Source organism: Solanum verrucosum, unplaced genomic scaffold (assembly GCF_900185275.1).
Source record: "Solanum verrucosum unplaced genomic scaffold, falcon-dt-bn FXZP01000210.1, whole genome shotgun sequence".
In the NCBI taxonomy this organism is placed as follows: Eukaryota; Viridiplantae; Streptophyta; class Magnoliopsida; order Solanales; family Solanaceae; genus Solanum; species Solanum verrucosum.
Window position 1 is genome coordinate 1,436,396 of NW_026020045.1, and position 16,977 is coordinate 1,453,372.

At 35.1% G+C, this 16,977-nt stretch overlaps 1 protein-coding gene and 1 pseudogene across 1 annotated transcript in view; both read right to left on the reverse strand.

Moving 5' to 3' along the window:
* Window positions 1–16,977, reverse strand: part of LOC125821735 (MAP3K epsilon protein kinase 1-like) — a 602,763-nt gene that overhangs the window by 582,671 nt on the left and 3,115 nt on the right. The window lies entirely within an intron of this gene.
* On the reverse strand, window positions 8,399–14,853 carry LOC125821785 (telomere repeat-binding factor 1-like; annotated as a pseudogene).

Consider the following 16,977-nt stretch of genomic DNA (forward strand, 5'->3'; position numbering starts at 1 on the left):
TATAAAAAAGTAAAAATCGTTACCAAATTGTGATTCCATCAACTGGGTAAGATTGATTTAGTCTTTACAATTTTCCTTCTTAAAGAATCTCAACGACCCACTTTCAATTTCTCAAAAGTGAAAAACTTCAAATCTCCAAAGCTTAGGGAAAACTAGAGAAAACTTGTTTCATAAGTAAAAACTCACTCAAAGATGTCAAAAGATGAAAAAAAGATCTATCACTTAATGCTCAAAAATGTATTTATAGTCGTCAAAAATATGCTGCGAAGAGCCACTTGGGGAAGTAAGTCGGGTTCGCCAAACCACTCGGCGAGCCGCCCTTTGGTTAGCTCCATCGCTCTTCTGCCTTGGCATTCATCATCCTCATGGTTTGTAACTTTGGGCGATCTAACATTGAATTGCGGAACTACTCGGTGATTTGCCAACTACTCCTTTTGAAATGACCCAAAAAGTTCTTTAAAATGTGCTTCGGAAGTTACCGGAAACTTGTTTAGCTATATATAAAAAAATCCGTTTCGTTTTTCAAAAATCCGACTTCATATTCTTGTTTAGGGGGTCAAATTGAGTGGGAAATGGGTCTAACCCAAATTTTAGAGCAACCGTATCAAAATCCGAAATTTCCAAGTGAAGCCTTTTTCGAGGGTCTACTTTGGAGGGTCATATCTCCTAGCACACAAATTATTGGGTGGACAATAACATATACATGGAAAGCCCTTTGAGTTAGCTACCTAACGCACTTCGTTTCACCTCATTCGGAGTTCGTACGAAGAAGTTATGCCCATTTTCGTAAAATCTGTCCGGCAGGGAAGGCAATTTCCAGTGAGAGTTTTTACTGTTCACCCGCCTCATTTTTTTTTCTAAGTGTTGGACCATTTTTCCAAATGGCATATGTTATTTCCTATATACCATTAGTTCAATTCCCATCTCTAAAACATTTCCCAAAACACCTCTCCCATACTTAGACACATTTTCTCTCAAGTTCTCTCAAGAACCCTAATCCAAAACCTTCCTCAAGATTGAAGAGACTCTTGCTCCAAGTTCCAAGCTTCCATTGAAGACACTCTCAAGACCTTCATAAAAACTCAAGGTATGTGGTGTTGAACTCATGGGTCCTTCCACCCATAGTGTTTAGACTCTATTCTACTCACTAATTCATGGTTTAAGTTAAGATTCATAAATTAGTCTTGTTCTTTGTAATAATTTCCTGCACATTGAATTTTAAACATGAAAAGTGATTGTTTTGAGCATGTCGTGACTCTAGAACTTGAACCTAAATTTGGAATGGATGTGGAGATTTTCATGTGGTATTGTGGGTGTTAAAAAGGTGTTGTTATAGGTTGTTCACTGGTTTGGCTGCATAATTACTACCCTATTTTCCATGCTCTTTGATTCCATTACATGCCTTCAAGGTATTTGACAAAATGTCCAACTATGGAGAATTGATGAATCGATGCTTTAAAGCTTGAGCTATGAGATGTATGGAAATCCAGAGATGTGTTGATGACAAACTAAGTTTGTGTATATGTTCATTCCATACGTGAGATTGCATTAGAGCCTAATGGGAATTTCCTATATAAAGTGTTGCATGACCATGCCCGGTCCGGGGGAAAAGAACCGAACAACCATGTGAGAGGTTTATATCTCACCACCTAGGATGCTTGGGGTGTGACCAACATCAACCATGTGAGAGGTTTATATCTCACCACCTAGGATGCTTGGGGTGTGACCAACATCAACCATGTGAGGGGTTTATACCTTGCCACCAGGGTGTCCGGGTGTGAACGGCATCCCCCATCCTAAGTTGGGGTTATAGATTTGTTGGATCATGCATACACATATGATATCTACTATTAGTATAGATTTACTTAAACATGTTTTGACTTCACTTTGATCATGCATCCTCATATTGTTATTCATAATGCCTATGAAACTATTTCTTGTATTTCGATTGTGTCCTTGTCTATTGTTGTGTTGCACCCCGCATACTTAGTACATTCCAAGTACTAACGCATATTTTGCTTACATGATGTCACAATGTAGGGACCGGAGCTACTCTTGATCCTTCTCTCAATTCACGTGGCTAGTACGGTGCTTATCCGAGTTGTTGGTGAGTCCTCAATGATTCGAGGGCTATGTTATGTTTCCTACTCCTATGTTTTGAGACTTTAGCTTGCAATTGTATTTTGACTATGAAGGGAGCCGGTAGTATGTCATGGCCCCGTCCTATCTATGTATGTAGAGGTGTGCGTTGGACAAGTATTTTGTAAATGAGCTTGACTCTTGTTCTATGATGTCATTTTGAAATGGTTTGCCCTTAGTCCCTATTTCCCGTTAATTAATGTTGAATGTACTTCCGCGACCGATGAAGTGTGATGACAAGTTTGAGAGGCTTGTTTGGGGTTCCTTCGGGTTCCTCATTCGTCATGTCACGTCTAGGCCCTAGGCTTGGGTCGTGACACCTTTCCCTCGCCAACTTGGTTCTTTCCTTCCGGGCTTGGCACACTGGAACTTTAGGCGAGGCAAATGGTCATTTGGCGATTCGCCAAATGACTGGGCGATCACCATGCTTGAATTTCTTCATTCTTTCAGCTGCTTTGTTCTTTTTTGCAAGTTAGTGTCCATGCTTTGTTCCTCAATCCATGTACTTGGAAATCAAGGGTTTTACATTTGTTATTGGCACAAAACAAGCATTTGAAGACACTAAATCTATATAAATAAATCCCTAAATTAGTACAAATTTCGGACTCATCAGGTTCCATTAATTTAAAAATAAAGAACTTCGAAAAATCATTAGGACAAGTGTTTACTATTGTTGTCCATTCCCACGTGAAAGTGAAAAACTGTCGCCAACACGTTTTTCCTTCTTGATCATCTCACAATTTAAGAGTGTATGTACTTTAGCCAATGAATCAAAAACCTTCAAGTTTCATCTCATTCGTTCTTTTCGCAATAAAAATATATTTACCAACCACGAATCATACATACAATTGCACATACATATATTTTATGTTATCTATAAAGATGGAAGTATGTCTCTTGATGACAATTGTTGGAACATTATATGCACATCGTAAACATACCAAAATCATACAACTTACATTAATAATAGACAACACATAGTTTATGCTAGAACAAGTACAATCATGTTAGAGAACATACACTTTCTGAAATTTAATTTAAGAATTACCTCTTGAAGTGTGAGCAGATACCTTCAAGCGAATCCACAAGCTAGTTGACAAGCTAGAACCTTCAAGCGAATCCACAAGCTAGTCCACAAACTGGACCACTGTTCTGCACTTCTACAGTGATTCCAAGTTCACTTTCGAACTCTCTCAATACTTGGGTGGGAAAGTATTTTATATAAAAGTTATCTTCTTTCAAGGGGTAGAAGAATCCCTATTTATAGAGATTTCTTCCTAGTCCAAAGAGAAGGAATACCATGTATTTCCTATGTACATCTCCCTTTCCTTAGAATAGAAAATGTCATGTCCTTCTCCCTTTCCTTAGAATAGAAAAAGTGATATACTTCTCCCTTGCCTTAGAATAGAGAAATACACATACTTCTCACTTTCTTTAGAATAGAGAAAGACACATACTTCTCCCTTTTCCCTTTAGAATAGACTCTGAGTTCTAGTTAAATATAGGCATGGTAGGAACCACGTAATTAATTACTGAGGCTTCCTATTATGGAAATAATTCTAAATAATTAATTTAAATTATTCTTACCAAAATAAATTACAAATCATTCCACTAGAAATTCGTAAATGCATTCCTCTCTTTATATTTCGAAATTCCCCATTAAACACATATGTAATTTCTCATGTTAAGATTACAGATACTAATCATTAAATTAAATTACTAACGAACTTAATTCAATGATCAATTTCCTTTAGAGAACTAATTAACTTATTTCATGTGATGGATTCATAAATCCACTTGCAAGGTTTGACACGATGAAAACTTTTAAGCTTCTCAAAAGGCATATCATCAATCTCTATATCGATACATGGATTTCGTCAACTAACTTATTATTTCACCAATATATATATTATCACCATCCAATCTACCAAGTATATTGACCTATCTTAGAATTTCACCTTTTAATAAATAAAAATGGCAATTAACTTATACGGATCATAATAGTTATATCAGGATTAAGAATATAAGTAAATTTAATAGTTTAGAGAATATGCTTTTATCATTCAGTCTAAAGCAATTATCTCTATTCGGTCTTGTTCAATATATACAAATTCCACTAGCACAAGAAGTTGGAACTATACCGTTTCCATAATCATGATTAACTAATTATAATCTTGTTCTACAATCGTATCGATGACATGTCCAATTTCTATCTTAGATTGTGAACAAATATATACTTATAAGAACCGATGATTTAATCCTCTGTGTATAAGCTTAAACTTTATACACTAAATCATCTACTATATAAGTAAACAGACATAATAAACGACTATATGATCTATTAAAAATGAATAAATAATTGTTCTATAATAAATACTATATCTAAACACATGATTAATAGTATATATTCCAACACAAACATCAGAAAAGAAGAGGAGACAAGTTTTAGAGAACAAAATTTACCTCAAAAGTGCATTGCCAAAAATTTCTGGAAGAAATTTGTCTAATCAAAGGGAGTATCGATAGTCTTATGGCACTGAATAGTGAAGACTTTAAGGTTAGCATGCTTCCTTCTAATGGATTATTGAAATTTTCATTCTGAATGACCGCAAGTAAGAATAAAGTTGCACTTTATTAGCATGAATTCATTATTTCTTGACGTTATAACATTTTGTGTTCCTCCCTGTGCCTCAAATTTGGTCAACTTGATATTGAAACTTGTAAGCTTTTTGAAGTATAGGGGTACTACCGCTCCTTCACGTAAATATGTTTTAAAACCATGAGATAATTTCCTAAGCCGCTTAATTTACCATTCCAACAACACTGAACTTCATTCCTAAGAAAGGAATGCCAAATATGAAAAATCCAAAATAAGGTGACTGGCTTGGAAAAATGGATATCAACATCTAATGTCTGGTAGAGGCAGGAATGGTGGTTTTTCACTCTCATCTAACTGTTCCTTCTTATGGTTAACCAACTTCTTAAAAATAGGATTCGCGATAGATGTTGTTGCAAAAGAAATTTGATTTCCTAGTTCTAATATGATTTTGTCTAAGAGTATATCTTTGGGTGATGTAGTAAGTAATGATCTGATCACTTTGTAGCTAAAGTGAGTGAGTAGTATCTATCAGTTGGGATTTGTCCAACCATACCAACAGGAGATTTTCCAATACTTCTTTCCTTCATGAAGATATAATGAAAATGAATCAGACGCCCAGATGTCTTCTTCTACAGTGGGTTCTGCATGGCCCACATTGTCGTGTGATAGGATACCCAACTGATATATGCCAGTTTGTTGCATGTGTGTGTGTATTCACTGCAGGATATGCAATGTCGTATTATTCCTCCAGCTTATCTATCTATCTATCACCTAGTATCAGGTATTTGCATCTCCGTGTCCATACAATAAGTAAATTTATGTGTCTGATATCCTCAACAAGTAATGAGAGAACATAAATTTCATCGTTTTGAAGTAATTTTTCAATAATCTTGTCATTTTTCTGCAGCGATTCAAATATCCACCTAGTTGTAGTTGCAAACCAATGCATTAAATTAGGTCTGTCTCATGATTTCAAACCACAGGCAAATGGTTTTATTTTATTCCAGCCACTGCGTCTCCGATCAAGCACCAACATGACAAATAAACCACTATGTAATAAATCAACAAAAACAAGCATGAGAGGTAAGTTAAACAAAGACCATCTGTGTATAATGACAGAAAGATCATTGAGCTATAGCATTCAACATAATAACTCCTCTGCAATATTGTTATGTACAATTACAAAAATTTGCGCATAGAAGAACACCGTGCAATCGGAGACCATCTGTACAACTATCAACCAATCTCCTCTATAGTCTTTTCGATGAGTGGGTATTTAGTAAAAAACAAAACTAATACAATTTCAAACAAAATATGGTTTTCACAATACTGTCCATCTATATCATCTCTCTCCGATATGCTACCAAAAATTGCTCGTCAGCCTTGATACAAAAACTTCAACTTCCTGACAGTCCCCAGCCTTGTACAAATTGCGAAACCATCAGAAATGCCTCAATGCTGACACCACACCGGTGGATCATTCTATTCCCATGAACTTCTTTACCATATTTTCAAGCTAACAATAACAAGCGAGTTAGCTGAGCAAACAAACATATCAAACTGCAAGAAAATCCAGCAAAACTGTAACTCGTGTATCTAGAACCTCTGAAAGTTCAATCAAACATGTATCATCAACACATTTCAGGGACACTAAATAATTAAATGGAATAAGAAACAAGTAGGTGTAGGCTTTCACCCAACAAAGTAGTGACGATAAATTAATTGTTGCATCGAGACACAGAAAACTACACCGTTGAAGTTCCATCAACTATGGCAGAGAGTTGGAACTAGGTAGGTATTATCTAAGTTGCTTGAACTTTTCACTTTCAGTACCGCACTAGTGTCGACACGACATGGGTGTGGGTATGGAGTCCGTACTGATTTGGTTAATCAATCTTGGGTACTTTGACCCAAATCGACGAAGAAATTTGGGACAGATACCATGATTCCTGTAATCAAACCAAACAAAATGAAATACCATGTATACATAAATTTTTATGTCTGTCCTTTTCTTTATATCTCCTTCTGAGGATTCTCCTCTTGATAAATATTTTCCCCTAGGAATACCTTGTTAGTTTTCCACATAATGTCTTATAATTTAGACATATAACTCTATTTTAGATACTTAAATTATTTTTAGCCAAATCCCTACATCGGTATCCGTACTGGGATCCATACCCCAAAATTTTAAAATTTAGATCATGAAGGATTCGACTTCTAGATCATCACCCATATCGAACACCGACACCCGTGTCCGAGAAACTTAGGATATCATTAACCTCCTAATTAACTTAGAAGACGTCTATATCACATTGATGAAACATTCAAAGATAAAAATAAACAGATAATTAAATATGTGTGTGTGTGCAGATATATATGACTATTGTTGTCTTGGAATATCAAGACTAGAACCATATCATTCCAACTTCTCAGCTAGCACCCGTCTACCAAAACTTGTTGTAACACCAAGATCTAAGTTGCTTGGTGCGGGTGTTTGATACAAGTGTGGATCTAGAGGCCGAATCCTTTGTGATCAAAATTTTAAGATTCAGAAGTAACGATCTAGATATGCATATGGGTCCAGGGATTCAGCTACAAATAATTCATATAACTAAAAAGACAGATATAAAATAGGCCTAAATTATGGACTATTTTGAAGGAAAAGAATTCACAAAATTTTGAGAGCAAGTTTGAATCAGTAATTTTATTTTATTTTTATAAAGGTAACATAGTTTGAATAAGTAATTATCATCAAGTACAGATGGTGTAACATGGCCATTGCAAATCACATAAGAGACAATGATAGACTTCTAGAATTCATTGAACATACAACAGTGATGTTGACCTATAAATATCTTTAAAGCACGACTTTGTTAAAAAAAAAAATTGGTAACTTTACCTTCTGCTAACTTTTGAATACAAATATCTTTTAACAATAAAAAATTGCCTAAAATGTGATTTCACCCTTGCTTTTGTTTTGATTTTAGAAATCAATTATTTCACCCCTGTCAAAGTACCCAAAATCAATTGGCAAAATGCAGTGTTGATCTCACACCAAAATAGTGTGGATAGGATGCGGCACCGAAACTGAATAGTCCAAGCAACTTAGGCCAAGGTTACCCACTAATGCAAAAAGACATGTTTCAGCAGCTTCCTAACACATCATCATGCCCCTTTGAATTCTCCCCTCCACATTCGACCCCGTCTCTCCCAAAATAAAAAGTGTCACACTGTCAAAAGAGTGAGCTCATAAATCTTCATGTGCCAAAATAAGTAGAATGCTAAAGTATCTGATGCCTATAGCTTCCAATTCTCACCACAATACTGGTTGTTGAGATTGTATTACTCAGAGTTAAGTGCAATAGTTTACGAACTATTTAACTTAAGCAGATGATACATGACAATGTCACAACATAACACTGTCAAAGTGACGAGTCATCAAAATAGAAACTAATGCAGTCAGGGGAAGATTATGCTTGGCAATAAGATAGTACCCAACTTTATTACTAAGTTAAGGTATATTTCAACATTGCTTAAGAAACGAACTAAGTAGCGACATTTGTTTTTAAATTAGTACATCTCATTTAAAGTAAAGTTGAAGGGGAATTGAAAATCATACAAAAAGTACCAAAGTTTGTGCAAGGCAATGATATCTAGACATTAAGCCGCATAACCCCAAGCGCAAGGGAAAACAAAAATATGAGAAAAAGAGGACGCAGTAGATGCAACTAGAGAAGAACTTACCATCCTTGGGATGCTTCTCACTTGTAGTATTTTCAGTGCAGTTTCTGCAAATGCATGTCTAGCTTCAACATCAGTTTCAGCAGCCTCAACCTCCCTATTAGCCTCCTTGGCTTCAACTATAACAGCATCTGCTTCTGCAACTGCTTGTGCAGTGGCAGCGACTACCTTTTGAGATCTAGTGAGCATGTTTATGTCATCCCTATCAACCATAGAAGAGATTCTCTCATTTCTATTCACGAGGGAAACAGAGGGGTTTCTTTTTCTGTCTGAAAATAATAATTTGTTGGAATAAATGCATCCACATTAATGTTTAGTCTTCCAAAATCATCTCTTAGTTTTTCAAGAAGTCCTTTAGGAGTTTATAATACATGTATCTAGTTAATTGTGATACATGTATTTAGTTATTTGTGATACATGTATTTAGTTATTTGTGCAAGACTTTTGATTTTACATTTTACTACTATAAATAGAGATGTAATTGATGATTTTAATCATCTCTAGTGGCCTTAAGTAGCCTATATAAAACTTGAGCATTCTCTAAAGATAGTATTCTCCTTCTATATTTCCTACAAATTGGTATCAGAGTAGGTTTTTGTTCTTAATCTGGGGTTAGGTGAAGAAAAAATATGGCATCCAAAACAAATGAAGGTGCTGATTCTTCAGTTGTTCTTACTTCATTTTTTGATGGAACTGATTTTGAATACTAGAAGATAAGAATAAGAACACATTTGAAAGCTGAAGGTTTGTGGACTATTGTTGCAAATGGCTTTGAAGAGCCAGAAAATGATGGTAAACTTACAATAGCAAAGATGAAACATCTTGAGGCTAAGTATCGTCAAGATGCAAAAGCCTTAAGCAAAATCCAAATGGGAGTCTCAAGAGCATATTTTGCAAAAATTGCTACTTGTGAGACTGTAAAACAAGCTTGGGAGTCTCTGGAAACTGAGGTGTATGGTGACACACTATAAATCTTCAAACTCTTAGAAGAGAGTTTCAAAATTTGAAGATGATAGAATCTGAAAAAATAGATGAATATTACACAAGAGTCATGAATATTGTTAATGAAATCAGAAATCATAGTGATACAATTACTTACCAACAAGTTGTGGAAAATATTATAATTAGTGTCACAGAAAAGTATGAGTACATTATTGCTATCACTGAGGAGATGAAAGATCTTTCTAATATTTCTATCAAAGAGCTAGTTGGATCATTTCGTGCACACGAGAAGAGAATATTTTTTCGTGAAGATCAACCCAAAGAAACTGCTTTCCAGTCCAGAACCAATGAGAATTCTCAAAAATTCTCAAAAAATCAACAAAATAAGAATTAAAGTCCAAAAAAAAGAAGCAGGAGCATGATGGTTCGGCTAAGAAGGTTGAAGAAAAAGGTGAGAAAAGTTCTAATCATTTTTGTAAAGTTTGCAAAAAGACTAATCACACTACAGAAAAATGTTGGCACAAAGGCAAGCCCAAATGTAACTTTTGTAAAAAGTTTGGACACATTGAGAAGGATTGCTGGCACAAGAAACGGAAGCAAGCATTTTTTTAAAAAAAAATAGGAGGAAGAAAGGGAAGAAAACCTTTTCTTTGCTTCTAAATCTGATACTTCAACAAAAAGCAATGAATGGTATGTTGATAGTGGTTGTAGTAATCACATGGCTGGAGATGAAAAGGCTTTCCTCTCAATTGATAATAGCATCACTACTAAAGTGAGAATGGGGAATGGAGCCTTAGTTGATGCAAAAGGTAAAGGTACTATTTTGATCAACATAAAAGGGAGCGGTAAGAATTCATGATGTTCTTTATGTTCCTGACTGGGAAGAAAATTTGCTTAGTGTTGGTCAACTCATGGAAAATGGTTATTCTCTTGTGTTTAGAGATAATTATTGCAAGATTTATGATAAAATTGAGTCAAATCAAGTCATTGTTAAAGTAAAGATGATAAAAAGAAACTTTACTTTGCAATTTCATTTCAATGCATTAAAAATGAAGTTGTAGATGATTCATGGCTTTGGTACAAAAGATTTTGTCACTTGAATTTTCATGGTTTGAAGCTTCTCAAGCAAAAAGACAAGGTGCAAGGCCTTCCTGAGATACATACTGAGGTGGATCCATGTGAAAGTTGTGTAATGGAAAAGCAACATAGAAAGTCTTTTCCAAAAGGGATGTCTTGGAGAGCAATTTTACTTTTGGAACTAATCTATACCGACATCTGCAGACCTATGAAAACTCCATCTCTTGGAAATCAAAGGTACTTTCTAATCTTTATTGATGATTTTTCGAGAATGACTTGGGTTTATTTCTTGGAAGAAAAGTCAGAAGCATTTACTACATTCAAGAAATTTAAAGCCCTTGTTGAGAAGCAAAAAGGTTACAGTATCAAAACAATTCGCAGTGACAGAGGAAGTGAATACACAAGTCGAGAATTTGAAACTAACAAATTTGTTGTTAGTAGAGATGTCATTTTTTATGAAAAAATAGCATAGAATTGGAAGGATAAAAAGATAGAAAATACTTCTATCATATCTTTAGATGTGTCAAATCAAGAAGAGGATGAGAAAGAGGAAGATGTCCCTCAAAGGGGAGAAATCTCAGATAACAGATGATGAAGGACCGCCTCCAAGAGGAACCAAAATGTTGAATGACATTTATCAAAGATGTAATTTTGCCGATGTTGAGCCAGAAAATTATGAGGAGGAAATAAAGCATGATATTTGGAAGAAAGCCATGGAAGATGAAATTCTGATGATTGAAAAAAATAATACTTGGGAGCTTGTGGCTATACCCAAAGAAAGAGAAGTTGTAAGTCTAAAATGGATTTACAAAATCAAACTCAATCAGGAAGGAGATATTCAAAAGCACAAAGCAAGGTTGGTTGCTAGAGGCTTTACGCAAAAACCAGGTATTGATTTTTATGAAACTTTCTCTGCAGTTGCTCGTCTTGAGACAATTAGAACCGTAATTGTTGTTGCTGCACAAAAGAAATGGAAGATATTTCAACTTGATGTTAAATCTGTATTTCTTAATGGAAAACTTGATGAAGAGATTTATGTTGAGCAACCACAAGGATTTTTTGTTCAAAGGGGAGAACAGAAGGTATACAGGCTACAAAAAGCTCTTTATGGGCTGAAGCAAAGCTCCAAGAGCCTGGTACAATGAAATTAATACATACTTTCTGAAAAATAATTTTCAGAGAAGTAAAAGCGAAGCCACTTTGTATGTGAAGAAAGAACATGGCAGCATCATCATTGTTTGTCTCTATATGGATGATCTACCCTTTACAGGAAATGATGTGAAGATGATGCAAAAATTCAAGCAAGATATGATGCAAGCCTATGAAATGAGTGATCTTGGGTTGCTAAATTATTTCTTGGGCATCGAAGTTTCTCAAGTGAAAGAAGGAATTTTCATTTCTCAAAAGAAGTATACTAAAAGTATTCTTCAAAAATTTAAAATGATGGATTGCACGTCTGTGGCCATACCATTAGCAGCAAATGAGAAGTTCAAAAAAGATGATGGAGAAAAGAAAGCTAATAGCTCACTTTATAGGAGCTTGATTGGAAGTTTTCTATATCTTACTTCAACAAGGCCTGACATTATGTTTCATGCAGGTTTATTATCCAGATTCATGCAAGAACCAAGCCAAGTGCATTTTGGAGTTGCAAAGCGTGTTCTACGCTACTTGCAAGGAACAATGGATTATGGGATAATGTACAAATTTGGTAGAAAATAAAGCTAATAGCTCACTCTATAAGAGCTTGATTGGAAGTTTTCTATATCTTACTTCAACAAGGCCTGACATTAAGTTTGCTGCAAGTTTATTATCCAGATTCATGCAAGAACCAAGCCAAGTGCATTTTGGAGCTGCAAAGTGTGTTCTACGCTACTTGCAAGGAACAATGGATTATGGGATAATGTACAAATTTGGTGGAGATTTGAACTTAATTGGTTATTCTGGTAGTGATTGGGCTGGAAGTATAGATGACATGAAAAGTACTTTTGGTTACGCTTTCTTATTTGGATCAAGTATTTGTTCTTGGTTATCAAAAAAGCAAAGTGTTGTTGCTCAATCCACTGCTGAAGCAGAATATGTCTTAGCAACTAAGGCTACTTCTAAAGCTATTTGGCTCAGGAAAATATTTGAAGACATTGGTGAAAAGCAAAAAGAATGGATTGTTTTGTATTGTGATAACAAATCAGCAATTGCAATTGCCAAGAATCCAGTCAACCATGAAAGATCAAAGCATATTTCCATCAAGTATCATTTTATCTGAGAAGAAAAAGAGAAAGGTGAAATTTAATTGCATTATTGCCAGACAGGAGAACAACTTGTTGACATCAAACACTTCCTAGAGAGAAAAAATTGCTATCTTCGAGAACGCATTGGAGTTGTCAAGCAAATGCATTAAGGGGGAGTGTTGGAATTAATGCATCCACATTAATGTTTAGTCTTCCAAAATCTTCTCTTAGTTTTTCAAGAAGTCCTTTAGGAGTTTGTAATACATGTTTCTATTTAATTGTGATACATGTATTTAGTTATTTGTGCAAGACTTTTGATTTTACATTTTACTACTATAAATAGAGATGTAATTGATGATTCTAATCATCTCAAGTGGCCTTAAGTAGGCTATATAAAACTTGAACATTCTCTAAAGATAGTATTCTCCTTCTATATTTCCTACATAATTTAGGTGCCATTTTATATGTCCGCTTCATCTGCAGAAGAACTATATTGTGAGTATTATGATCAACCATGTCGAGAACAAGTAACAGAAGATCATTCAAAAGCTTGAATGCAAGTGCAATTCTTACTGGCTTCGCTCTAAGCTTATGCAAGATGATCTAACTAAAAAAATGAACAACACAAGAAAAATCACCTTTATGAATTTTCCAGTTGCAGTTAGATACTCCAGTTTTTCGGATAGTAGCCTTTTAAAGTTTGGACGTGCCGAATATTGGTCCTACAAAATGGAAGAAAGCTATATTAAGTAAATGAACTAACCGATCCGGTAATAAGTCATGTTTCTTCTAAGAAGTGAAATCGCAGCAGTTTTAACCTGTGTGGGTTATTTACAAGAAAGTTATATGTTCTAGTCAGGATGGACAAGCCAACAATTATATGGAAAACCTGCTTACGGTAGCCCATCCTTGGGGAATAGGGGATATTCCTATAGTAAAGTAATCAAGATCATTTATAAACTAATATTCATATAGCACTACCATATTCATATTTCCATTGGTCCATCTACCCTCCATATATATTGAAGGGATACATACTCTAGGACCCATTGATGCAATACTTTGCAAGTACACTTTTCAAATGCAGTTGACTCTTCCGTAAAGGAATTACGGCGAGTAAAAAAACCCTTTGGCTTAATGATCAAATTATATCTGGTCTTGTTTCCAGCTTTACAGTCAATTCTTGATATCCTAGAAAGACTATGACATTGAAGAAGCAAGCTAACTCTTTTTTCTTCATTAATAGGCTTTACAAGCCGCAGACATACAACAAGTGCCACACTTATGACTAAAGCATACTAAGGTTTAGTTATACTGACTCCAAGAGTGCCTCAAAATCAAGTATGCATGAATGACAAATTCCAAACACCATTCAGAATTTTATTAATGGTAAAATAAGAAGCAAAACTCCAAAATGAAAACATGTTACAGGTCCTTCAAATCATAAGAATGCTGAGCATGGTAATAGTAAATGAAATATTGTTCTAACTATTGTATCTTTACTTCTCGCACATGGAACTCAAATAAGACGACAAGTACCTCTATGTATGTAGCAATGGTACTCTAGTTGGAACCACCTGGCTCCTTCAAGTTGTTTATAGCCTCCATTATAAGATTATCCAACCTATAACAATAAAAAATAAGCAAGAATTGGAGAAGATCATTCCTCGTCTAACAAATTGGAGAAGATCATTCTTTTGAAGTAAATGTATATATAGAATGTAATGCCAACTTTAATTTATAATATTATGCTGACTAACTAAATGTAAAGTTGTTGAACTTATGATTAACATCCAATATTTAGGCATGAGGCTTATTGAACAGCTTCTACCAGCTCCAAAATACTGAAAAACTAGATAAACCTACATATCGACAACCACATTTCAAGAAAGTGAAAATTTATGAAACCAACATGATTATGAGAAGAACAAACATATAATGATATCTATAAGCACAAAGAAATCTACAAGATTATAACATGGTGAGAATGATGATGTAACAACTAAGAATCTCCGAAAAGAATAACCTTGGGAGAGATCTTCTTGAACCACTAGAAGTTATAGCTGGTCTTACTTCAGGAATTTCTTCATCACTTTCAGAACTGTCATTCTGCACGGGTGATGTTTGCATAATCAAGACACAACTTTCAATGCAAGTGTCTATGATCGTACAATAGTTTAGTAACTCAACCAAGGGTTGAAATCGTTCCCAAGATAGTGGTTTTGAGAATTAATAGAAAAATAAAATTTAGTTCTAACTAGTCATAGCTAAAGACATTAATGATTAAAAACATTGTAAATTAAAGGGGGACATAAGACTATCAATTAACAATGGGGTTTTGCCACTAGTAAGTAAAAACAACAAAATAAACAAGGATTTCTAAGTAATGAGAGGGGATCCTTGGGATGTGACGGGAATACGGGTTAAGCTAGATTATTGGGTACATGCTTTCAATAGAAGATTCATAGAATAATTGTGACTAGGCTAAACTTTAAGGGGAATAAGCTCTCTCTCGAGCAACTTATCCCGTTTCAAATGCGTTGCTATCGGACACCCACTTGCCGCAGAAGATAGGCCTACGCCTTAACCCTCTCACTCTCTCGAGCTGAACCTCATGTCGACCCACTCTCACCGGTCATCAATTTAGTAGTTTTAGTTTTACGACCTCTCTCTCGAGCAAGCCGAAAAAACATAAATAAACTTGTATTTGCAACTACAAATTCATTAAATTCATCCACAACTACTAAATGAAATCGCAATTAAACTACGATTAAACTATCAGCAAGCAAGACCCAACAATTATCTTAACCCATATTCGCTAAATCACACCCCAAGAATTGGGATTTTTAGCCACACATGTATAAGAGATAGAAATTTATACCAAATTGAGCTCGCATTTAACTAGGTATGAAGATTTAAGTCTTGATACAGTCCAAAATTGAAGAATCCAAGAGACCCAAATCCAAATCTTAAAGATGAAACCCTTTGGATCTTCAAGTCTTCAAAACCCTCTCAAACTTAGAGCAAAAATATCAAAAAGTACTATTCTATATGAAAATTATAATAATTGTTTGACTCTTAAAACTACAACTCTAACTAGTATTTATAGTTTTCACAGATTTGTGCTGCAGCGGATCTTTTGGCGTTGTTAGTCGAAATCGTCGATCAACTCGGCGATTTGCCTTTTGGTGTAGTTCATCGCCGTCTTGCACCATCTTTCAGCATCGTCGTGCTCTGGGTCATTGGGTGACATGGTACTGCTTCGCGAAACTTCTCAGCGATGCGCCGACTGCTTCCTTTTTCCGCCGACTTGATCCTTTCCTTCAGGGCTCAGCACACTGGAACAAAAGGCGAAGTAAGACCCTTGGACGACTCGCCAAGTGGACTCAGCGATCCTCAGGCCTTCATTTCTTCTTTCTTTTCAGCCTTTTCATTCATTTTTGCGACGTAGTATCCATGCTTTCCTTCAAACTTTAAATACCTGAAACTTAAGGGTTTTCATCAGATATTGAGATCAAATAAGCATTTGAGGACACAATTTCTATTAAAATATAGCCCTAAATGAGTCCAATTTGTGGACTCATCAACAATGGACTGAAACATCCATTTCAAAGCCAACCTTGTTTTATATTGAGAACCCGAACTGTTTGCCATCACAGTCATGCTTCTCCCCTTGTCCTGTAAGTCATCACAGAGGTAGATTGTATCAAAACTTTAGCTTAACTAAGTAGTTATAGGGTACATAATACACTGGATCTGACTTGAGAAACATCTAAAATTCCTATACACAGAATAAAATTAATTTTTAAAAAAATATCAAGCTAAAATACTACCTTGAGATGAACATTTGAACACAGATACAACACACCACTAAATACACACCACTAAATTTTGGATCCTTAAGAATTTTACGCCATTTGCCTTTTCCATATCTAAGGACACCAGATTTAAGAGCAGCTTCCTCTCCACTTCTTCTTAGTTGCAACCATCAAAGCATATAACCTAAAATACGATTCTAGGAATCAAAAGCAACACATATGCTTATTGAAACAATGAAAGTAAAAATACCTAATACATAAATTCCAAATTCAAATTACCGCAAAAATTTCAGTAGAAACCCAAGCAAGTGAAGATGTAGATTTTGAAGAAATTTGAAACCAAAAACCGTACAACTACAATTATTGAAACAATGAAAGTAAAAATACCTAATACATAAATTCCAAATTCAAATTACCGCAAAAATTTCAGTAAAAA